The sequence below is a fragment of the Euprymna scolopes genome, chromosome 9, assembly GCF_053919585.1.
Source record: "Euprymna scolopes isolate OS-2025 chromosome 9, ASM5391958v1, whole genome shotgun sequence".
In the NCBI taxonomy this organism is placed as follows: domain Eukaryota; kingdom Metazoa; phylum Mollusca; class Cephalopoda; order Sepiida; family Sepiolidae; genus Euprymna; species Euprymna scolopes.
In genome coordinates, this window is record NC_136490.1 from 56861439 (window position 1) to 56888886 (window position 27448).

Genomic DNA, 27448 nt, shown 5'->3' on the forward strand with positions numbered 1-27448 from the left:
GAATCAAGCCTTCAGTGCTTTAGATGTCAAGGACCGCACCTAAAAAAAGATTGCGCAGAGATCCCTAGGACCAGGGCAACATGCTACAATTGTGGAAAATTTGGCCACATTGCGAGATTCAGGGAAACGGGCAAAGGGGAGCTTCTGCGCCGACAGCTACCCTAGCAATGAAATGAAGGCGCGATACTGGCCTCTTCCTATAATAGAATAGAGGTGAATGATTCTGTAATTACTGCACTTGTCGATACTGGGTGCACCACAACTTTAATCAATTCCAAACTTTTGAAGGGATATGAAGGAGCGGTACAGTGAAAGCAGTTGATAGGAGGAATATAAAATGTAAAGGAGCCAGACAAGTGGAGATAAAAGTCTGTTGAATGCACGTAAAGGTGAGGGCAATCTTGATGAATCACATCGTTGATGGGATCGACATCATAATTGAAATGGACGTGATTAATGAGCTGGGAGGTGTAATTATAAAGAAAGCCAAAGTGAAGTTTGGAGATATACAATGTACCGTGGCTGCCCATCAGCTGAATGTTTGCAAAATCGAGGATAAAGACTTTGAAGCAAACTTCGATGGAGATAAATGGACAGTAAGATGGACATGGAAGGGAGAGCCTCCAGTATTGCAGAACAAAGTCCAATATTATAAAAACTCTCTGGAAGGCGATAAGAAATTAGAATTCGAGAAAGAGGTGGAAAGATGGATATCGGATGGTATTCTGTTACCATGGAAAGGAGAAAGAAAAGGCGTGTTGCCATTGATGGCAGTATTTCAGGCCATAAAAGGGAAAGTTAGGCCAGTGTTCGACTTTCGTGAGTTGAACCGTTTTGTGGCGTGTCATACAGGGAGCGAAATTATAGATGTGTTTAATGAAAAGATAAGAAAGTGGAGACAGTTGGTAGGAGGGACCGCAATAGTGGACCTTAAGTCTGCCTACCTGCAACTAAATGTGGCAAAGGAACTATGGCAGTACCAGCTGGTCTGTTATAAATGAAAAAAACCTATTGCCTAACACGATTAGGATTCGGACAATGTCGCACCAAAGATTATGGCAGCCATTTTAAAAACGGTATTAAAGAAAGGAAGTAGGACGGAAGAGGCCACTGATTCATACATTGAGGATATAATGGTAGACGTAACGAAAATATCGACATAGGAAGTTGTGGAACATTTGAAGGGGTTTGGGTTAGCAGCAAAATCTCCGGAATCCCTGGACGGAGGAGCGGCACTGGGCTTTAAGCTTATGAAAAATAAGATGGTGCACTAATGTTCAGGAAAGGCAACGAGATCCCAGAGATTGGAGGAGAAATTAGTAGGCGGGAGCTATTTTCGATCTGTGGTAAATTATTGGGGCACTATCCAATTGCTGGATGGCTGCGATTAGCATGCAGTTATGTGAAAAGAAGAGCAAATGGAATGGATTGGGAAGAAAAAGTTGATTGCAAAACCATGAAAGTGATGCAGGAGGTTTTAGCTGAGGTGAGAAAAGAAGACCCTGTTAATGGCGCTTGGCACATACCTGAAGTGAGCACAGGAGTCGTGTGGTGTTATGCAAGCAATGTTGCAACTGGCGTGGTTGTCGAGATTGGCGGTGTGGTGGCAGAAGATGCAACTTGGCTGAGGAAAAGTGATAACTTTAATCACATTAACATAGCTGAATTAGATGCTGTTCTAAAGGGTGTCAATTTAGCTATCAAATTGAGACTGACAAATATTGAAATAAGAACTGATTCAGCCACTGTACTCAGTTGCGTGAACTCTACTGTGGAGGAGAGTGGCAGAATACGAACAAATGGTGCCGGAGAAGTGATAATAAAGCGGAGATTAGGGATGCTTAGAGAGTTGATGTCTGAATTGAAACTGCAAATAAAAGCAGTGTTTGTGCCTTCTTAAAGAAACAAGGCATATGCGCTAACACGGATAAAAAAAAACAGTGGTTAATTGAGAAAGAGGAGGCGCCGATATTCTGTCTTGGAATTGGAGAAATTAAAGAGTTGCATGACATGCATCACATGGGAGTGGAGAGAACATTATATTTGGTGAGGCAAGTTGATCTGAATGTAAAACGGGAAGAAATCCAGATGATAGTAAAGAACTGTGTTCGATGTCAATCGATCGATCCTGCCCCAAATATACATAATCCTGGGGAAATTAGAGTTTTAACGAACTGGGCGAGACTAGCTATTGACATAGCACACTACCGAGGGGGGGGCGTACTTATCAATAATTGATTGTGGGCCAAGTAGACTGGCGATATGGAAGGAACTGCGAGTGGAAGACGCATCTGCAGTTGCAACTGAATTAGAAAAGGTGATGCTTGAACGAGGTCTAGTAAGGGAGGTGATAATGGACAATGGCACTGTTTTTCGCTCAGAAATCTTCCAGACGATGCTAAAAAAATAGAAGATTAAAAGTTATTACAGGGCAGCCTACAGACCTGGAGGAAATGGCATTGTGGAGTGACATCATCGGACCGTGAAAGCAATAGCTGAGAGAGGAAGAATATCGCCTGAAGAGGCCACATTTTGGTACAACATGCCCCCTAAGGTCGGGCAAAGAGATGACACAGTACCACATAGAGCGATCTTTTATTACGAATGGAGGCATCCTAGAGACATGTCACCGGAAATTAATGATCAAGGACCAGCCAGAATCCAAATAGGAGAAGAAGTTTGGGTGAAACCGCCTAATGCCCGATGCACAACGCAGTTGGGAAGAGGAGTGATAACAGGAGTGCAATACCCAAACAACTTAAGTGTCAATGTAATGCCACGACATGTTTTAGATTTAAGGCGTGTGGTCCATTTAGGTGATGAGGATGGTGGTACTGAGTCAGGGAGTGATGAAGATGAACCGGTGCAGATGCAGAGACCGCAAAGAGAACGCAATGCGCCGATCTGGACACGGGATTATGAGATGTGAATAATCTTTAATGATCATGGGGGCGTGTAGTAAAAAAAAAAAAATCGTGCAAACCTTTTACCACTGGCAACGCCCGCTTCAGAGAGTGAAAGAAGAAAGAAGAAGAAGAGAATGGCCACTGCGTCTATTTATAGACTAGATATCATGGGAAGAGTATGCAAATAACTTTGGACGGTTTTGTCCTATAAAAAGCCTGTATTTGGGAGAGAGGGTGTATTTTTTGTTTGGCAGAAGCAATTTCTGTCAGAAGTGCATTGGACTGCAGGATTGAAGAGTGAAGATTGAGTTGTGGGGTCATTGTATTTAACCACAGTGAAGCCTCCCAATAATCGATGAACCAACAGCTTGCAAAGAGGGCGAATAGCTGGCATCATCAGTGAGCAAGCCGTGCTAGTCGATGGTACTCCACACCATGTGAAGGATATCCGGCCTGCCCTAAATACGAACCAGTTAGCGAGTAGCAGTAATGGTGAATCATCCAACGATGACCTGTGAATCCGACCTATTACCCGTGATGGTACAACTGCTAACCCCAACGATGTGGTCGATAGTTCCAGCACCCCTTCTGAGAGCTCTGATGAAGATGAAGAAGTCCAGCCTGATGGTATGCCTGTACGCCCTAACACTGATGCCAATCGTTCCGACGCCTCTTCTGAGTTTCAATTAAAATGAAGTAGTCCAGCTAATCTCCCTTCGTAGGAGTGCCCGAAACAAACGACCACGTCCACCATGCCACATATGTGGTCTGGAAACTAGGGAGGTGTAGAGTTAAATGTAATAACCAAAGAAGAAAGTGCCCGCGTGTGTGTGTATTGTACGGTTATAAAACTTACCTTCGGATGAGATCTGAGAGAGAAAGAGATATTAAAGATGGCAGCAATCCATTTCTAAGGTGTAGTTTCGTGAAATCTCACGAGATCTCATCTTCCACTGCACACGTATGCAAATGGAATAAGGCCACTTTTCTAATAAAATGCCTGTTGGCAGAGGCAGTGGGGAGAACACGTGCTCGAAGTTGAGAAAGAAAGTTGACAGTGACGAATTCTAGCTGAACTTTTGCTTATCGTATTTATTTTATCTTGTTTTGCTATTTACCAGCCCATTTAACTGCGACGTTCTTCCAGTATCGAGACGTAGCAGAAATTCGCTGTTCGTCCTTCAGTATTATTGTCGCTGGCCAAAAGTATTCTTCGTTTATTTCTTCTTATTCCTTCTTCTCCTTTATTTCTTATTTGTTCGTCTCACAGTTTTATTCTCAGACAGCTTAGATTTTGCGGAGAGCGAAGTAAATGCACAACAAATAGATGGTTTAGTTACAGATCGTTTTCTTTCTTTGCAATAATTTTGCGGCTCTGCAAAGCCTAGTTGTTAACTTCTTGATGAAGTGTTAGTTAGAAGAATCCCCTATGTAGATTAGTAATTATCCTTGGCATGAAAAAGCTGTTTTTTATGCAACAATCAATTGGCAATTCCGATGGATCCATTAAGTTTGTAATTAACCAAACATCAACAATCTTTGCTAAATTAAAAGACGATATTACGTCAAGAAAGAAATACCTTTCATATTAGATTAAATAGTCACAAATATCCTATGACAATTTGGGTGTACAAAGGCCCGTAAATTAATTAAGAAACATAAAATGAGTCCGGCATCTTCACCGTTTTGTCTGGAACTGATTTTCAGTTGAAAAGGCCTGCATCTCGTGTGGTTGTAAATTTGAATTCAACCAATAAAATGTCTGTTTTTAAAACAATGTATTGAACTAATAACCAATGAGGAGGCAGGATTCAATGTGGGTAATTTCTGACATATTATAGTCAACAGTATTTATATAAATATATATTATATCTATCTTTGAGTGGGTTTCGAGCAGGTAGAAAGTGCACTGATTTTAGACATTTTAAATAAATATAATTTTTGCCAATTTATTAGATCAATTCTGGATTAATAGTCATATAACTTTATCCAATATTGCTGAACTATTGAATGCCTATTAGATGCAATCATCTACATTACATTAGGATATTTATTTTTACTAGTAAATTAAAATGGTCAACGATAGGTGAGAGATACACAGGCGTTCTATTTTCATGTCACTACACTCAAATGCAAGTGGAAGACGTCATTTCCTTTCTAGAGTTAATCCACTTAACCATTATTCTTACGTAATAATATTATTACTTCATATGTTTAGTAATGGGGATATCAAGTAATAGTTTTTATAGTCTATGGTATAGCTTTTTACTTAGGATTGAACCCTGGACTTCCAAATCATTATGGAATAATGTAAGAATTATTCCAAATAGAGTAACATAGTATTCGAAGCCCAAAAAGTTCCTCTCAGCATGGCTATACATCGGCTAATAAGATTATTATGATACGATAAATAACAATACTTAGCTGGATACGCAACCAGACTAGATGAATTCGACTAGACCAAGAAAGGACTACAGGAAATGTAGTTAAATGTTCAGTTGTGGATAAGGATTGTAATATCGTCCGCTGGTTGACGTACTCCAACTTGGAGAGAAAAGAAGAATATTAGATGAACACGTGAACATCTATATAAAGAAATCAAGGATATCCTGGATTAAAATAAAAAAGAAGAGAAAATCAAAAGACAAATGGACAGTGATAAAAAGCATCAGTTTTCTCCGATTACAACAACTACATATAAAGAAACGTTCAAATAAGATTATGTTCAATAAAATGAAAATAGTTTTGATAAAATTTATCAGAGATCAGTATCGAAGATTAAATCAATTTAACACGAAAGTAAGTTGGTGATTTGCAAAAAAAAAAAGACAAAACTATAGAAAATGATTCTTCTGTTTTTTTTAGGTATTTATTTCCAAACATCCATTATCTGTAATAGAATTTGAGATACACTTGTTATCAAAATCGTGAAGCTTTACAAAAAATATTTCGTCAACTAAAAATATTTTTTAAAAAGATAGAAACTGCTAAAGAAAAAAATATACATGTAGATAATTAGTAAAGGATTTCAGGAATGCAGCTCTAATCTGATTGGGCAGATTGCTCCAAATTGAACCCTTCGATCTAAGGGGCCTCCCGAGCTGGCCTAATCTACTTGATTGATCTACACAATTTTTGATTGATGATTCTACAAGTACCTTTCAACACTTTGCTAATTATATCTATTAAAGCTCGAATTAGCAAGAGTTTATACGTAGACAAACGAAAACAAAACAAAAAGATAAACTTTTTCTCTAAAATCTATATTATATTTCTCTTAGTCTGATTGTCTGTCTATCTATCGATTCCACTTTTTCTCAGAAACTACTAGGCTAATGTCACGTGAATTTTGCATGCACTTTTGTTATGATACAGTGCAGCGAACTAAGTATTATGGTATCCATTCGACGCACAGTTAGACGTTAATAAGGATTATTAGGGATCAGTATCTAAGGCAAAAAATAAGCACACATTTTACCATTTACTCACTTAAGCATAAAGCATTCATTTTAAGTCAATGGTCCATAACTTTTCCCCGTTTTTAACAAACTAAAAAATTATAGTTTTATATAATGATAGAAACTGAAGTGTATATACGCGGAAGCATTTTTCATTACATTAAAGCTGGGATAATTCAATATATATTCAAGCGAATTGAGGCAATCTATTTGCAAACAGCATTGCACGAAGCATGAGCAGCATGCTGGTTGTATTAGTATCAAATTGATTTTAACATTTTTCTATTCACTAAAGTGTCATCATTTATCAAGAACTAAAGGCTACTCGAGGATAAGGATAAAATGCATGTAAAGTAAATGGTGAGACAATACCATGATAGTTGTAATGATGATGGTGATTGAGCAAAATTTGATTATTTAAGCAAGTGGCTCAACAAAAATTTGTTAATAGTGGACTTGAAACCGATCATGTTGTAGGCAGCTGGAAAATAGCCTTGTAGTAATATGTTCCACGGATGGGCAGTTCCAGAAAAATAAATTTTAGTCAGGACAATTTCGTCTAGTTTTCGGTAGAGAGAGGGAACGAGAGAGAGAGAGAGAGAGGAGTGGAAACTATTGTCAGTTGTTGTAGTTAGACGAGGTTTTGTCGTGAATGTTTTAGAAATTATAGATTGAAGCTCAGTCGAGCATCTGCCATGAAAATAAAAATACAGTAGAGAAATACTAGAATCATCCCTTTTTTGAAAAAGAGGTAGTAGGAAGGAGAAAAGAGTATGCCCCACTAGACATCAAAGTCGGTTTTGAATCCTGTCGGGTCAGAAAAGAATGCTCTGAGCAACACCATCCCTAATGTGTCAAGTCTTCCATATTAGGGGGTATTTGGTTTTTATACAGATAGAGGATTGTGTCAGGAATGAGGTGCCTTCTGGAGCGAGAGAAAGATTCAACTATTTACTAGTGACCTTATGGAAAGCAATGAAAAAATATGCTGTAAATTTATTCCAACTAATAAAATGAGAATAGCTTCATGGAAATGAACAAATGTGAAAATTGACCCCATTTCTTATACAAATACAAGATCAAAACTCCTTACCCGAAGTTAATTAAATTTCATACAGTAGATGCAACATCCATTTTCAGATGTATATGCAATATCTATAACAAGGTTAAATGATTTGCATATGGGTTTTGAAAAAAGTCATTTTATTAATTAATTATTATTTTTATTGTTTTTTTTTAATTAAATGATTGTTTAATTTTAATATAACAAACAGTTCCTATCATTTGGATTCTTCAGATTACTTTTCTCTTTAGTGTGATTTTCACAACGTTTCGGTTAATATAATTTCCGACCTTCTTCAAGATTATCTTGTTTAAGTCGTTTTTCTGGATGGAATTTAGAACAGAAAACCTTTATTTACTTTACAGGGGATAGCGTGCTTTCGTTCTGTCAGCCATAAGTGGATAGAAGTCCTAAGTAATTCGCACACTGAGAAGTGTGGCAACTAAAAAATACAATTGCGAATTACTTAGGACCTATACTCAGCCGTGGCTGATGGAATCAGAGCATGCTGCCCTTATGAAGTAAATAAAGGGTTCTGTTTAAAATTCCGTCCAGATAACCGAGTTCGACAGAAACATTCCTGAGTTCGACAAGATAAACATGAAGAAGGTCGGAGATTACATAGACCGAAACGTTGTGAAAATGACATTTGAGATGAGAACAGTAGCTCAAGATATCTGCATAACACGAATAACCAATCCTCATCTGAAAAATTCAGAAACAGAACAAATAACTATGTTTCGCAATATCGTTTTATTTTTCCTAGAGAAATATTCAGCACTAGCAGGGAGAACCGACGTTGCCCGCAATTGAAGGTAAACTTAATGAATGAATATAATATTTTTTATTGTCATCGAAATCAGTGAAAGCGTCCATTTTTCTTTGTCCATCAAATCGATTGATTGCCTTCTTTAGTTGGGGACTCATTCTGGTGCACCAAGAGGAAGATTCACATGTCTCCCTGCATTGACTTAGTCTATAATGCATTGTTGTCTACATTGCACTGTAGAGAACCTACTGTTGATTTTATAAAATTATTTTTATATAAAATGGCTTTAATTGAATTTTAAAATACAAAAGTCAAGTATCATGCTTCATGTGTGATATAAAAATAAGCATTCGTTTTGAACGAGACTCTGTCATGTCAATGAACATACTGTTGATTTTATATATTTATAGGCTGTTTAAACTGTTGTTTTGTCAAAAGCATTTTTCCTTATTTCGTCGGACTATATCAATTATTGATTTCCGATACTTATTGAAAACATTCTGATACAAAACATAACTAAGAACACTGCCAGGCACATAAAGTACATTTGTGTGAAATTTCATTTGAATTGGTCCAACCGTTTTTGAGTGCATAGGAAATGAACTCACCCACACGCAGACATGCACACAGACTAAGTCTATTTTATATAATAGTAGAAGTAGATAGATTGATAGATAGATAGATAAAAGATTTGCATTTTATAAACGTTAAAAATTTGGTATGACAACAAAAAGATATTATAAAAATATCATATTAAGATGTACCAAATAAATGGCAAAAGACTATATTCCAAATTTCAAGATCTTGACCATCTTAGCATTTATTTCCTTTAGTGCATTGATAGGTGTGTCAGAAATTTCGTGAAAATAGTGAATAATTCCACCCCATCTTTCCAAGCTTATAACTCTTCGAAAAATGTAATTTAAGCCCCAAATTTTTTTCAATTAAAGGCACAAGGACCAAGGTTTCATTTAAAAAAACAAAAAACAAAACAAAAAACAACGTGTTTTTTAAAAGGTTTTAAACTTCGGAATTTACAGGTAAATTTCTAAAAAAAAAAAAAAACGTTCTTTTTTTTGTTTTAAATTTGAATATATTATTTATTGACCTTTTCTCTTCAATTTGTGATGTATAAGTAAATAGTAAGTACATAAATCAATTATTTACTTTTTAATCGACATTTCAAAATGGGAGGCGTGAATTATTCGACCCTCTGTTTTTCCAAGCTCGAATTTAACTCCTCGAAAAATGTAATTCAAGTCCTAATTTTTTTTCAATTAAAGGGGCAAGGACCAAAGTTACGTTAAAAAAAAGAAGAAAAAACAAATACCGTGGTTAAAAAAAAGGTTTTAATCTTCAAACTTTACAGGTAAAATTCTAAAAAACACTACTTGTTTTTTTTTTGTTTTAAATTTGAATATATTATCTATTGACCTTTTCTCTTAAATTTTTTAGTAAATTAATTATTTACTTTTCGGTGAGTAAATTAATTATTTACTTTTTAATAGAAACTTTAAAATGTGGGGGGGTGAATTAAAAAAAAAACGTTTGTCTAAAATATTACATTCGGTTTATTGGAAAGAACATAAAATTTCACACTGACCCTGAAAATATCGTAAAAATAGAATCAATAGAAAAATTTGGATAGATTTTTAAAGTTTAAAAATTGAAAAATATTGAGTTCGGAAAATTCATTACTGCTTTTAAAAAAGTATATTTCTATTACTTTTAAAACAACTGTAATAGTTTATTTTGGATATATAATCCATAAAGAAAATAAATAACTCCCCTTTTAACAGAGAAATATCGAGATTTTTATATTTTATTCGCAGTTTCGTGTTAGGGGTGTAAAAAATTCCTACAAAAATTCTGATAAACCTAGTGCATTGATATGCATAATTCTTAACAGCACCTATTTCCTTGCGCAAAATCATTCGTGTAATTATTATGTCAATTTTTTAATTTATTTCGCCCTTCCTTCACCAGAAGAAAAAGCACTTACTAATTTTAAAAGAAAATAAAGGCATATGGTCATGATTACAAAATCCGAAAATCGGGACAGCAGTTGCAGTTTTTCATTTTGTTACGCCATCGTATTAAGATATATTTATATAGTGTGTTTTATATATATATATATATATATATATATATATATATATATATATATATATATATAAATTGGGAATAATGTTTCAAAATATTGTTTCCTATACAAATATTCAGCATCTCTATTAAAATGTTCCAATATTTATAGGAACGGATTTCATGTTAAAGAAGTTGTGATTCATGCAAATTGTTTCTTCTTTCTTTTCCTTTCTTTACATTTACACCTAAACGATATATAAATTTTTATTACAATCAAATTATTAATGACTTTTCACGCCTTTTGGTCAAGATCAAAGTGTAGTATCTGTTCTTCAGATGCTGCACTTCCATTTCCTGTTCTCTTTCAGTGGAGGAGAAATCCTTCACGACTGAGACAATTTTTATTTTTGTACCTTTTCTCCACGTTAAAAAACGACCCTGGTTTCTAACTCTGTCCCGTGGGGAGGCATAGTAAATAGGTACAATCAAATTATTAAGGTTTATCTAGATAAATAAGCGAGAGAGATTTTGCTTTGATTTACAACTAAGCTATTGATAATTTTTTTTCAATTAATATTTCAAGTATTCAAAGTAGCAAAATTTAAGAAGAGATAGAGAGCAAACCAGTTCGCTCGTATCCAAAAGTTTTGTCACTTTAGTGTACGCTTACTATAAAACAGAAAACAGTTTTTCATTTCCTATTTCGTCATTCGTGAGCTTGGCTTATCTCTTATACTTGTCTGGTTCCCTAGGCAGAGTTACTCCAAACTTCCCGCTCTTTCTTGCTCTCTCTCTCTCTCTCTCTCTATTTACTCCTCTCTACCTGTTATCACTATTGTTCTACTAATGGTCTACGATTCTGTGCAGAAATTGTGTAGCAAAGTGTGTGGGATGCGAAGGTATTTCAATGATAAAAATATACTTCAGGGGAAACTTTCCAGTTGTTGGTAAGGAGAGGAGCACTGTCACTCCCTCCCACATTGTATATATCATCACTTAGTGTCGAAAGAAAGAACAGGAGTCGTTCATGAGAAATATATATATATATATATATATATATATATATATATATATATATATATATATATATATATATATATATATACTCCAAGGAGTTTTATTTATTTATAAGGTTTGAAAGGTATATTGAATATTGTCCAGAATCGCACTGCCTCATAAACCGATGAATTATAGAGTATTGTACAGAAGAAGAAAATGATTCTCTTGTAAAAGACGTTATTAATTTGAACATTGAACAAAATTTGAGAATGGAACGAAGAATTCGCAGTTTTAAATTATTGACGAAAAATTGATAAAATAAAATTGAATTGAGTTTTTGTAATTTCCATTTTGTACTTAAATAATCGAATTCTTGCTTTACACTTGTTAAGTCGGTTTTATTAATATTTTAAATTTACCAACAATAGCAAGGAAATGACACCAAGCAGTTGTCTCTGTCTCATTAACATTATCTTTGAGTAGCTTTTGTCCGTGGTAAATTACAACCCTATACTAAAAAATAACATGTAGCCCAAATTGGATGATTTTATTTGCGGCATGTTAAGTAATTTTTGTATCTATTTTTATACTTCGAGTTATTAAAATTTTCAATTATTTATTCAATGCATTTGATTAGGGTTGTTTTTTTTATAGTATGCCAACCCTTTTCAGCTAACATTATGCATGAAAAATCTGGCAGTCAGAGGGTTTTAATGGAAGATATGGTATGATTTTGATATTTAATTCTGGAGTATTCACGAGTTTAATGATTTTTGTATTAGTTAATTCTGCAGCATAAACAACAGCTCCAACAGTCAAGTTCAAATCCAGTCTGTTCTAAATAAGCAGTTTAATTTAGAAACGGTGGCAACCTTCACATAGTTCCTCCTGTAAGCATCCGGTATCTTTCTAGAAATAATTATAGCTAGAAAGATATATGGGAAACGAATGCCAACAATAATCATCTGATTCATTCAAAATAAGTAAATTGAACGAGGCTCAACAAATACAACATCAACATCTCTCTCTCTCTCTCTCTCTCTCTCTCTCTCTCTCTCTATATATATATATATATATATATATATATATATATATGTAATGTAAAACCTTCGAGGATGAACCTACTAGAACTGGACATAACTATACCTTAGTCCAACAGATGAAAGACCATCACTTATTCAAAATGACCCAAAATCTGTCAGCTGATTGAAAAACGTATCCTAAACTTGGTACGAACAAACCTAATTACGCTGTGCCGTTACATGAAGTCTCAGTACAGTATCATAATTATTATATAATATATTAGCTTCCTTATTAGCTTCATGATCGGCACTGGTCGGAAGACCATTGTTGATCCTTACGGGATAATACTATCATTATTTACATCGAATTCATTAAAATTTAAAGCTATTTTGACTGGATTGATACTGCTTAATTTTGGTTGGAACAACATTTGATATTTGCTATTGGAATTGTTTTTCTACCATAGAAATTAGAATTATTCCATATTGGGTTTATTTTTGTATTACAAAAGTGGCATTCCACTAAAGAATATCTGATCATAAATAGACTTTTGATTTTTCTACTAAGTTTAAGCAATGAATATCACACAACTATTTATTCATTGCAATTTTATGATATATGTAACAACATCTTTTTTTTACTATTCTGTTAAAAGCACTGTTCATTGCTCAAAAGTCCATCTCAAATTTCTTAACATTTATTATATAGCATTCAATATTGATCCTGATTGTTCATTCTTGTCTCACAACCAGCAAAAAATAATAACCGCATGTTTTTTCATTAAAATCCATGCAGTGCATTTAATAAGGTGCAATGGCCAGTGCAAGCAATGTTCTGGTTGGATTGAACATACTCAACCTAGGACTGACGAATTGGAATGGTTTTAGTGTCAAGTTGGTGGTCATTTAATCAGTAGAAGATGTGATCCTGAATTGACTTCACACATTTTGAGCATATCATTAAACGGCAATAAAACAAAGGTTCTAACACATTAATGGTTTAAACTCGGTGGACAGGTCAGGTACAGAGTGTAGTTTATTTGTATTACATATGATTGGATTGCAGAAATTTATTAACGATTCTATGGATTACATGGTTTAGGTGTTATATAATATCAATCAAAAACACAAACAGCTCATTAATGACTTTGTTCTTATTTACTTGCCTTCCCACAAGGGCAGAGTTAGATAAAAAAAAGACGATCTTTAGTGTGGGGAAAAATCAGTTCCTCAAAACGGAATATCCTTAATTCGAACAAAAATAAAAATTCGTTCAGTTTTGAAGGATTTTCTTCTCACAAACCAAGGACAGAAAAGATTAAGGGTAATATCAAAACATATACTATACTGTACTCCTAACTAAAATGCCAAGACAACTGAAGTATATACTGATGATAATGTATTGATTCTTCATGTAACAACACAGCGGTATTACGTTTGTTCATACCGAGTCTGGAACACGTCTTCAGCAATCAGCTGACAGATTTCAGGTCATTTTGGGTGGGTGATATTCTTTTATCTGTCAGGCTAAGATATAGTTATGTCCATTTCTAGTCGGTCGTCCATCAAGAGTTTATATTCTGTTTTTGAGAATGGGCCTGTTCATTGCGACTTACCTGGGTGTCCCTACTGGGAATTGCCAACATGAATGTTCTAACATGTTTGACGACTAGAGTGCACACAGTGTATACTGGCTTTCCAATTTTCACCTACCAACTTTTGCTACACATTGCCAAGTTGAAAATGCTTCAACATAATTAATCAGCCGTAAATACTAGATGTAATGGTTGGCCCATAAGAAGTAAATTATTTGTAAATATGAGAAGAAACTTACTCATAATGAAAATCGGACAATATATTTAACAAAACAATTTGGAGAAAACATTATATTTGGGAAAATAGTTAACACTGTGAACAGCTCAGTCTTTGTAAATTATATTTAAATCTGATAATACATGTGATATTGATATATATGGTGGCCATGCAAGAAATAGAAATGTTTAAACAACATTTTTTTTTTGTTTTTCAATGTCATGTAAATATGGAAAGTAAGTAAACATGATCTTCTTAAAGCACAGAAACCCTGCTTTCTTGTATTGTAATTAAGTTTCATGAATTGTAATCTGAATTTATACATCATCCCACATAATCCCTAGATATTTATACCATTTTTTTTACTCATATTATCCCTAAACAATGCAAACTGCCATAGATGCAAACGTGTATGGTGAATTATAATTCATGTCTACAACAACACTTTAAGCAGTGAATAAGAAGCAAGATCCTTGTTCACTTACACTTAAACTTCTGCATGTCAGTACACTCGGGGAAGAAGTATAAAGAGAGGAAATTCTAAAGTTTACGAGAAGAAACTTTCATGGTAGAAATTCTTCTGTATCGGAAAACTTTTGCAGTTAAGGCTGGGATTTTGCGACTTGTCAGATTCGTCAGGGCTACCTATGTCGAGGGTATCTATGTGCTACAAAATCATCAAAATACACCCTAAACTTTTTTTTATTAATTGATAAATTCTATCAATTTTTCTTCAGGGATGCAACATTGTGGCGATTGGACAAGGGATGGAGCTTGATTGAGAATGCAAGCGGGAGATTTTAGATGTGGGACTCTTTTTTGGATCCTGTCAAGTAGAAAGAGACTAGTAGTTGATGCACCGGTCTACATGTGGCAACACTATGCCATCGATTGGCGAAAGGTGGTTTTTAAGTGATATTGGATATTGTCAGGTGTGAGTATTTTTCATAGCGCAGTAGTAAAACCCCATCTTAATTGCAGCAGCTTTGGTAATGTTTTAGCAAATATTGGATTGAAAAAAAAGTGACTTCTATTACAGATTCCATGAGTGACATAGAATAAAATTTATTTGGGTCAAATATGTAATGCTGAATGAATAAAACATTCAATCTTGATTGATTGTCTCTATCAAACTTTAACTAATTAGAAATAATTACTTTCTGGATTTGGGTACCGTATTTGTATTCGTGACATCTATATAAGTTAGTGCCCATGCATTGAAAGGTCCAACTTGCCAATCAAATCGTCAGCAGTCATAACTTTATACACATATATTTTTTTTTTTGGTTGTGGGTGAGCAAACTAACTCAAACTGTAACCACTTAATCGCCAGCATCTCAACAAAACAACACAAGTCGCGGCTTGTTAACATCCCTAAATATTCGACATCTATACATAGAGTCATTACAGCACCTTTCTTGTCGAACTCATTGAAAACTTTTTAACTCTTTTTTTTCTGAATTTGTTATGTTGATTTATCACGTTAGAAAAAAAACACTTTTTTATTTAATTTTTATGTTGCCTCAGTTTTATTTAAAAATGCTTATTTTACATGGAGATCATCACTTATAAAGGCCCGGAAGCCGCTTGAGGATAAGGGTTATTGTGTGTGCAGTAATCAATGGGATAGTATCAGGTTGTTTGGAAAGTATGTGCCTGTTTTAGTAGTTCAAGCTTCGGCACGTTAGAAAATGTAAATTAAATTTCTGGTAAAAGAATATTTCAAGCTATCTATGGGGAAACAATGTTAAATATTATTTAACCTGTGTTAAGTTTGAAGCTCCATTGGAAAAGGAAGATTCTAAGCGTCATTATAGGCATTTCATTATTTTCTATTTCTATAAGGGTTAACAACAAAAAGTAGTTGCAGCATATAATACAAATGCAGCATCAGACATAATTGTACAGAAGTGGTTTGCAAAGTTTGGAACATTAGATTTTAGCCTTATGATGAAGAACGCTAAGAGAGACCACCCATCACGGCTAACAATTAAATAAAGACACGACTTGAGAATAAAACAAATAACACCACACATGTACAAGCAGAAAGAAAAGATTAACATGCACCATTTATGATCATTTGATTCAATACTTAAGTATATATATATATATATATATATATATATATATATATATATATACATACACACACACACACACACATATATATATATATATATATATATATATATATATATATACTTTTCAGTTTCTTTTAAATTCGGCACTAGTTTTCTGTACAACTTGATACGATGTCACATTTCTCGCAGAACATTATAATAGAGGCACAGCTAAATATTATGAAATGTAACTACTATTTGGTAACATACTTTTGAGAGCATACAATGTCTTTTTTTAAATTGGAAAATCACTTCAAGAATGAGATGGCTCTAACAGTGTGAAAGTCGGTGATATATAAAGGATCTGACATCTTCTTTGGTCAACTGAAACTAGTCAACCCGCTATTTTATTTAAGAGAGTAACCTGGCAGCATTCAGCACCTCTGTTTGCAACAGAAAATCACAGGTCAGGGATGGAACTGCCAGGCACTAACATATTCTAAAGGAAATTGCTAATGCAGATATCATGAGGGTTACTTTCATAGGAGACACTTAAAGGAAATGGCCAAATGTATAAACTGCAAGAATTATGCGTGCATGCATGCATGACATGCAGTAAATATTAGTTTAAGAATATGCATGTAGAAGCATAAAAAAACAATTTCACGAATATCTTTGTGAATGAACTGTGAAAAATATGTGGACTTGAATGTTTAAAGATGACTAAGGTCTGGGGTTTGAATCCGCGACCAAGAGTCATTTTCATCACTGATGAACCTCGGAAAAGAATAAAACACATGTTTACGTTAATAATAATAAAAAAAAGTATTTATCATGATATTGTTTATAGTACTCTTAATACAAATTTAGCTCTTTAAGTGAAGTACAAATAGGTTGCAAATAAAACAATGCGATTCTCCATCCAATCGGAATGTTGAACACTGTTGTGATAGATGTGTTTGCTTGTACAGACGTAAATCGACTTTGCTATTTACTTTACTATTTACTTTACTATTGTTTTTACCATGGATGTTGGGTTGGAAGTATCGATAGATAGATTCAAACTTGAAAGTTAAGAGGTGACTTTAGTTTGGGGTTCGAATCGTGTGACCAGCAGCAGTATTAATTCACATTAATGATTCCCCAAAAAGATGGAATGTCATTAAACACGTTTAAATATATTTAAAATCATGCAGATATTCGCATTTATTAATACAAAGAAATAATAGCAAAACTAAGTGATATCTTGGTGCTATCAGCTAGAATTGAAACCTAAACATTTAGCATTCCTGCCACGTTCTCAAACGATATTGTTATCCAGAGAAACATAACAAAGTCTTAATATTAACACACTTTAAGAAATGCAAAAAAAAACTTGTCGGTCACTTGAAATGAACATTTCGCATTTCAACTTGCCGATATGAGTCTGTATGCTTTCTTCGTCAACCTAAATCGATTTCCTCGTTATAAACCATCCTTGGTGTATAATTGATATTTCCCGTTAATTTCAGTGTCATGTGACCAGTAGTTAAACATTTTACCTGTTAAATATTTACACACACACACACACATACATCTACTGTTTTATTTATATAAATTTGAAACGCGAAAAAATTATCGATTATAAAATAGTTTTCATAGTTCTGTTCGCAGATTTTTTCAAACCAGAAGTTGTAAACGAGATACTCTATTTCAATGCGTAAGCAATACGATTTGAATTTTATAACATAAATAGCTGATATATATATATATATATATATATATATATATATATATATATAAAGAGAGAGAGAGAGAAAAAAATAAAAAGGAACAAACCGAGTTATGTGTTCATCAACGTTTCGTCTTTATTTCGAGACTTCCTCTGATGAAATAAAGCCGAAACGTGTACGAACACATAACTCGGTTTGTTCCTTTTTTATTTCTTCATTTTGTTGGAATACTATTTCCAGTATTCTCATCATCAGCATCATCATCATCATATATATATATATGTATATATATGTATATATATATATATATATATATATATATATATATATATATATATATATATATATATATATATATATAAATGTGTTTGGGGGGTATATAAGAAAATTAAAATTACGTCCCTTAAAATCAACTACAAGCAAAGAATGAAATTAGACACCAGATTCAGGATTATTTTCGTCTTTTAAGAAATACACAGACATTTTATATTCCGAATTCCTATTTCTTTAATTTTTGTAGGAAAAGCTATACCGTGCGTTTACTAAAGAAAATACAAGAAAATTCGTTTAATGATAATACTTAGGACAAAAATTAAAAGAGAATTTCAATCAACTCTCAGAATGTATTGGATGAATTTCATATGAAGAGCAACCATTATTTTTATTTTACTTCTCTTTGCTTTTCTTCTTTTCTAGTTTTTCATTTTCTAATTATCTTTTTTTATTCAGAGCATTTTTTTTTTGTTTACAATTTTGGATCTTCCTACTTTTGCTTTAAAAAGACAGCGACATTCTCCAAGAAGACAATTCATTTCTCTATGAATCAAGTATGACTGAAGAGAGTCAGCAAGCGGTGTATAAGTTTAACCAAACCTAAAGAAAGCGTGTATTTGGCAGGGCGGGGTCTGTTCTCCCAGCTTAAACCCTAATGCACCATGTTGATCGAAACTTTTGCAACATTTTAAAAAAAGAAATGTCAGGAGAATTTAGCAGCCATATAGCTTAACGTTAGAAATGCTGACGGTCGCAGGGCGGTCAAGTTTCAATCCTGGCTGAGGTTGTTGCAGGTCTAGTCGCACTGATGTGCTGGGATACAGCGAAACAGTACTGTATGTGGATGCCTATAAATGCTCCGTACCTTCAGCTGAGCGTATAGGGGAATGAAATAACAAACCAATGCTCTTTGTGTAAACAAATGGCGCTTAGGTCGTTTGACAGTGTTTATGACATTGTAATTTTGCATACTTATTTCAGCAGGAGCTATACAGGGTTAAGTTAGAAGCACTGACTGTCGCCTAGGCGGTCGAGTTTCAATCCTGATTGAAGTAATTGCTGGTCTAGTTGCACTGATGAGCTGTGATAAAACGAAATAATACTGTATGTGGATGATTCTCTGTCTGTCTGTCTGTCTGTCTGTCTGTCTCTCTCTCTCTCTCTCTCTCTCTCTCTCTCTATATATATATATATATATATATATATATATATAAAAGGTTGTCAACAGCTTTAAGTGACAGTATTTCGGTGGAATGAACTGGATTGGAACTTTGCAAATCCATGTCGTCTGTTCATACTATTAACCACCAGGCAACTGTCAGTTCCCTCCTGCTGCTAATGATGATGCTGGTGATTGGTGGATTTAAACAAATATTCCTGATCTCATTTTTAGGGTTAAACCTGTGTAATTGTGCAAATGTAGGTGTGGGCTTAATCTCTGGCAACGTGTGCGATGCAGTGTCACATTTTAAGTAATGTTGCATTAACCTCATGACCGCAACTTCAATTTGTTGATTAAACTCGTCTAATCAAACGACAGATGTGGGTGGCAGTTCTGGATCTTCTCACTTGCCTTTTGATTCACCCGCATGCTACATTCCAACGCCTCTACCGGCACTCTAGCTTTTCCAACGCCTCCATCCGCACGTTACATTCCAACACCTCTACGCGCACGCTACCTCTTCCAACTACCCCCACCCGTTTTGGCTTGATCTTCCACATCCATTTACTTTCACACACAGTTATTTTTAGTTTTTAATTTTAGTTCTACTTATTCACCTACTCACTTCTAAGCTCTTTATTTTATCAATTTTTTTTTAATTTTTTAATTTTAATGTTACAATTATTCTGTAATTACTTTACTTGATTGTATTGTTCCATTTTTTTTTCATTCTATTTAATTTTTATAATTTATCTAACTTCTCGCAGGTTAATTTAAAACAAAAATAAAATAAATATTTGCATTGTACGTTTACCGTTTCTTTGTTTTTTTCGTTTTTATTGTTGGCTATTGAATTTTTACATTGCTTTCCTTTCCGCATACTCCAGTTTGATTTAGCTCCCTTTACCAATTTATTTTCCTTGTTTAAGACAAGAAATAAAATGACATTACACACGGAAGCATGAGAAACAAAAATGCGTACATCTGCACAAAAAGATATAGAAACTAAATATAACAATACTAGAATACCTGTTCTTGGATGGGGTAGATGATAACTGTTTGAAACTTCTGACCAATGCTATACTTCTACTCCTATCTGTAAATTAGCAGCCAACTTTCTCCTTGTATTCCTGACGACTGGATCCTGATAGGTTGTTAAGGGTTGAGACATTATGTTGAACAAAGGTGGCGGTCAAGAATCAGTGTACTCCCGATACTGAGTGTAAAGTAATTGGCAGTAACAAAGATGACGGCGAAGAATCAAATGCGGTTTGTGACATAGCCAACGGCGAACTGATTGAATCCATAATTCGACAATTTTTATATTAACTTTGGAAAATATTCATTGGTTGATTACCACAACCTGTGGTTATAAAAACGATCGTCGAAATCATTGGTGTCATACCCCATTATAAAAGCCTCTTATGATGGGATGTGTCTCCTAGCGGCTTCGGCTGCAGGGAGACAGGGTAGTACAAGTCAGGGATTCGTCACTTGACACTCAGCCCAACAGGTCCACCCTTCCAGGCCTTGCCACCGGGTTTTCCGGTGGGGCAAGTTTATTGCTTGCTGCCTGAGGCGCCCCGACCGGGGCATGCCGACGGGGTTACTCAGGCAATTTTAAAAATTGCAGGAGTGCCCCTCCTTTGGGGGAGCCTGCGGGGTTCCCACTTTCCAGACCTTGTGCCAAATAATGCTGAGGTGGGCAGCATTTAAATAACTACCCCCATTATCTCGTCTGATGATGATGCGTCTCCTAGCGGCTCCGGCTGCAGGTAGACAGGGTAGAGTACTCGTTGAGGATTCTTTCTTGACACTCAACCGACAGGCTTTCCGGTGAGGCAAGTTATGCTTGTCGCCTGAGACGCCCCTACCGGGGAATGCCGACGTGGGTTTCCAGGCAATTTTTGTTGAGGCGAGAGTGTCCCTTCTTTAGAGGAGCTCGTCTGCTCTCCACCTTCCGGCCTTGTGCCACATTTTGCTCTGGTGGGCAGCAAATAAATAACTACCTCATTAGCTCGTCTGATGGGGATGTGTCTCCTAGCAGCTCCGGCTGCAGGGAGACAGGGTAGACGTACTCTTCAAGGATTCGTTACTTGACACTCAGCCTGACAAGTAAGGGGCCGGGAACCGTCCAGCACCTGCCAGACTAAGGTCCACCGCTTGGGTACTACCTAGGAGGTCCACCCTCCAAGGCCTTGCCACCAGGCTTTCCGGTGGGGCAAGTTAATTGCTTGTCGCCTGACGCGCCCCTACTGGGGAATGCCGACGGGAGTGCCCAGGCAATTTTTGATGAGGCAAGAGTGCCCCTCCTTTAGGGGAGCTTGCCTATTTCCACCTTCCGGCCTTGTGCCACATTTTGGTGAGGTGGACCCCAAATAAATAACTACCCCCATTAGGAGTCAAAAACATTTAACATAGGTCTATCACAGTTTGAGTGGGGATGATTTACTTGTGGCAACCCTAATCGATATCGACATTATAATAAGTGCAGTAACCTCTTTCAAATAACATTCTAAGATCATTCGTAGACATTTATACTGATGACATTACCATCTATGGAAACTGTTCAAAGGCCGGAAAAAATCCAAGATTTCTCTGATTAATGCTCTACTTATCTTGAGCATGTGGTGCGATGAGGAAAAGGGTGGCTGGTTAATTTTATGCATTTAAAACCAAACTTCTATCCCTCCATCATCAACGCTGTGACCCCTTTCTTGCATCAACTGAAATGGCTCCATCTTGGGAAAACTCAATGTTTTGACAAGCTTCTGTGTCTGACCTTTACTTCTGATCTGAAATGGAACACATACATCAAATCCATTTCCAAGGTCGAGGGTAAAATGGTTGAATCATTTTACTACCTCAGTAGATATCTCACTGTCGATGCAATTCTCTACGTGTATAAGAGCTAAGTGTGTCCTAGGCGGAGTACTGTTGCCACATCTGAGCAGGAGCTGCAAGAAAAAACTTATTCTGCCTTGACAGATTTCAAAACCGACTTCGTAGCCTACTAGGGTATACCCTTTTCTCTTTCCTATAATCTCTTTCCCACAGGAAAGACGTTGCTAGCCCATCTCTGTTCTATCGTTATTTTCATGGCAAGTGCTCGTCTGAGCTCCAATTAAGGATGCACCCTTGCCAAACTTTCACGAAAAACATTCATGTAGCTGAAACCACTATCAATAATTTTCCACACTATTTATCTTTGTCTAAACCTAAACGTGGATTCCATGAACAAAGCTTCTTTCTTAGAACTGCCTGTCTGCTTTTCAGCTGACTGCAATATAGTCATTTTCAAGTGCAACATAAAAGAAGTTCTTGCTAAGCCGTCCTTTAAGTAATCCAATTTACCAAATTTCTACTACTAACGATTACTAGGCTATTGTTCTAATGACTACGATACACTCATTAAATCTTATCCTCGAGTGGTCTCCGGGTCTTGATAAGAGATGGCTCCTTTATAAAAAATGTTTCTGAAGCCTCTCTATACACAACAATGGTACAGGTTTTTTTTTAAGTAGTTATTTTATTAAGACTTTTGCGAGTGCATTTATAAAACGCTTCTGAAACATAGGATCTAAATCTTACTTTTATTTATGGACTAGCTAATGTACCCGGCGTTGCCAGGTCGTATTTGATATATTTGAATATTCCGTCCTCATACATAATTTTCTTATTGATTTACTGAAACATTAATTTATAATGGCTTTCATCATAAGGTAGGAGCAGTAGCTATGTTTTATTTTACGAAGGTCTCGCCAGTAAACCTAATATTCTTTTCTAGTTTAATATTTTAGTCCTTCTACTTTCAAAGTATGCCGTAAGAATTGCATTTCTTATTTTATATCATAGTCTATACCTGAAAACTGTTAAATCTCTTTTTGTTTTAACTATTTAATGTACAATATATATAAAGATAGCATTAGTAATCTATTCTGTTAACGAAATAATAAAAATTCCGTTTCAAGCAGTGCATATCTGAACACTGGCAAATGTTCCTTGTAACATTAATTTTGAAGAGCCTCTACATAAACAACATTTTGTGTGTGACCTCTAACAGGTGTGTCAATGTAGAGTTTTTCAGAACTTCCAATGCGTGAGAAACCAACATACAACTGGCCATGAGAGAAGCAAGGTGTATGAAGATTAAGTCCAACAACTTTGAGGCTCTGTTCCTAAGTTTTATTTATAGACATGGCAAAACTAATTTTTTATTGGAAATTGTAAACGCTTCAACTGAAATAACATGTCAGAAGGAATCAGGGGAATCTGAGCAATTAACACTGATTTAAAAAATTTCCAGTTATTATAATGGCTTCTGAAACATTAGTTTCAAAAGATTTTATTGCCAACCGGGTGTCATTATACAGTTCAGGTGGATCAAGATTTCGTAATAATATAACTGGAGTTCCTTCCTTTAACATCAGGTTATGGTGAAGCATTCCAGGCAGTGGTAGAGAATTTTACCAGGAATTCTACTGCCTGATCTTTAATAATAACACAACTACTGGAGTGATAACTCTTGGAAACGATTATGATTGATCATATTAACATCATCATTACTAGGGCGAAGATTGTTCTTTTAGAAAGCCATCACACATTGTGGAAATTTTGAGCAATATATGGGAAAAGATTAGTCATCAGATTAGCAATTGAATTTTTCGTCTTGCCATAGAGTAATTTGTGCAATTGAAGCTCTTTATTCAATGTTATTGGACCAGTGCCAATAAAAAGGAGATGATTTGGTAAAGGTGCTGCAGACTGATCATCAAATATATGTGTCTTCATAATAATATTCTCTAAACTGAAAAACAAAACATGGTCACCACACAGTATTGCAGAAGTGCCAGATTTTCATATCACATTTCAAATGAAAATAAAGAATTTGAAAACGAATCAAACGTTCGGTTACCAACGACATCAGCATTTTTTTGATAAATAAACCACTTATTGCAGACTATAACGTTTTGTTAGACCTAGCCCTACTTTTACCAGTCTAAGGGTAATTTATGGTAACATCATAATTAAATATTAATAAGGTAAATTTTGGTGTAGGATGATGACGAATTATAACCTAAAAAATAGAATTATACTTAAAATGGTGTAATGATTCTTGTGTGGGATGAACATAAACTTTATAAAATTTATTATTTTTGAGTTAATTTATATTTTATTGAATTTCGTTAAAAAACAAGGCCAATAGCCATTCGTCGCGTGCTCTCATGTAATCAATAAATGCGTGAATGTAGGTTTGGGGAAGGCGGCAGTAGCCACGGGGCGCCACGGTTGGCCATCTTGCATATAGTGGCTCAGGAAGGCCAGCCTCTCAGCGTCTCGATGACACTTCAAGTCCAGCATTCCAAAGCCTCCCTCACACGGACGTTGAATACAGACCTGTCTGCTCACCCAATATCTTCCTCTGTCCAAAAGAAGCGAGGACAAGAGTTCGACAAGAGCTGTTAGGTGTTGTACAGGCAGGGGAAGTATGGCCAGTCGGTAAAGGATGAGAGGAAAGACGTTAGTGCCGCACGCCTCAGCTCTACCCTTAAAGGAAAATTTCCTAGGAAGCCACGAATTGACTGCAGCCTCCACCTTTGACCGTACCTCCAACCAATTTTTGTCAAGCTGGAGACCCAGTCCGAACCACATGCCGAGAATTCGAACCAGGCTGTCTGTCCAGTTGAAGGGTGCCGGGAGGTTTGCGTTGCCACTCCAGGCGCTCAAACGCAGTCCTACTGACTTGCTGTGGTTTATCTTGGTTCCCTGTAATTCTTTTGTACTGAGCGAGCGCCTCTGACACGATCTCGATGTCTCTGAAGCTCGACATCAGCAAACGTGGATACCTTAGCGGCTGAACAACCGGGTATTGCAATTCTGTGCAGGGCCGAATTTGCCTCCCCACGTCTCAGCTTGCGGAGATGGGGCTCCAAAGCCAGGTCGTAGAGCAGGGGTGACATCAGACAATGCTGACGAACCGACCGAGAGATAACAAAGGGTTTTAAGCGCTTTCCGTTGAATTGCACGACGGCTGTGGGCTGTCGATACATCACAGAGATCCACTTGCAGAAGTCTGGCTAAAAACTGGCGATGGTTTACCCTATTGAAAGCTTTGAACTGATTTACGTTGATCAGCGCGGCTTCTGTGTCATCATCTATCCCTCCCTCTAGGATCGTGCGGATCAGGTGCAAGTTGTTCTGAATCGATCTCCCCTTCCACAGCGTAGTTCTGTTCTGGTTCCACCAACTCGCCGATAACAATCTGCAGCCGATTCGACAGGACCTTGGCCAAAATCTTAAACTCTGTGTTTAGCAGAGTTATGGGCCTGTAATCGTCTAACTCTTCCCAACCATGCCAATCACCTTTCCTCAGGAATGTGATCACTCCCTTGGTGACTTGCCCCGGGATGGATCCCTGAGCAAACCAATGGTTGAACACATCCGTCAGAAGAGGCAGAAACATGGCCTCAAATACAATTCGTGTGGCAGACCATCGAGTCCCGGCGATCTGTCAAAGCTGACCTGCTTCAGCGCAGTAAAACCCTCCCGCTCCATCACCCGGCCCTCGCAACTAGCCGCTCTAGCCGCTCTAGCCGCCTCGAGATGGTGAGAGTCAGTCAAATAGTCGCTAAACTCAAGGACCGGAAGATCAGGCTGCTGCATAAAACGCTCCTCGAAATGTTCTCGAAACACGTCGCAGATCTTCCGAGTCGATTCCAGGTTGCGTCCATCTGGATGTCTTACCGTTGCAATGTACTTGTCCGAGCCACGCCTAGAAATTTCCCGACGCGCATCAGTGTTGGAGTTGACTGCTTCATTGCCTACCTTTCTAAGCCTAGCTCTGATTATTTGACCTTCATAATGCTCGCTATTCTCACGCAGAAGGTCCTGCTTAGCTAGTTCTTGACTAATCCTATCACCCTCCCCCGTAGCCAGGGCTAGTTTCTGCTCTAGCTTCTTCTTCGTCTTGGCCTTATCTAGTGCGAGGCACTGGACATACTTGACGGAGAAGGTTCTAATTTTGGCTTTTAGACCTACCAACTACTTACTCCTGGTAACCGCCTCTACTAGTGCTGTTGGAATTAATTCTATTAGTTTCTCTTGGAAGTCTTGTATCTCCAGAAGCGAGGTGTTTAACTTCCAGTGAGCCACTAACTTAGGCCTATTTCCTACATTCAGCCAGGCCATAACTAGTTTATGGTCCGTCTGGCCTAGCCAAGTGAACGTGGGACAAGATAAGAAGTCTACTTCACCTTTCCTAACTAACATCCTGTCCAAGTAAGTGCTTGGATAGGAGGAAACGCTATTGGTCCAGGTCCGCATCTCCCGCCCGGGTGCTCGACCCGAAACCTGTTGACCAGCCCGCATCTAGCCATTAGATCAGCCAGGCTGGACTCGTACCTCTCCGATCCTCTAGCATCGCCTCATACCTTATCTATCTCGGGGTCTGAGATCACGTTCCAATCTTCCATTAGCACTACCCGCTTCCGACAATCTACAAACACATCAAGCTGACTGAAGAACGAGACTCTCTCACAAGTGGTGCTGGGAGCATGAACCGCGATCACCTGAAACACAGAATCTTTTATGGCAACATCGGCCACAACCAGCCTGCCTACCGCATCCCTATCAACAACGTTGACCATCGCCGACAGGGTGCGTTTTACCAGCACGGAAACTCCCTTCCCATGCGGCTGCCATATGCTGAGAAAACCTCAAAATCTCGGGGCAGCACCTGACAATCCACAGAGGAAACAAAATATGTCTCCTGAATCGCAGCCAACTCCACTCCCAGAGACAAGGGGTTGTGCCGGAGGCGAGCTGCCCGGCCCGATGATCTCAAGCAGCTCGCATTCAAACTAGTCAAATTCAAAGCCATGGCACCTACCTTAGGGTGTGTCACACTCAGCTCCGAAGTCAGCCGGGGAGAGGACGCCGACGTTATGTGCCATGTTCAAGGTAGTCAGGTTTTTCATATCCTTACTTTCTCTTGCAATGCCGCCGACGTCCAAAGGATAAATTAATTTCATGGCCCTGTAGAGTGACGGATGGACCAACCTCTATCTGTTTGTAATCAAGCAGAGGTTTTAAGTTTTTTCTCTGCCGATGGGAAATGTCTGTTGCCAC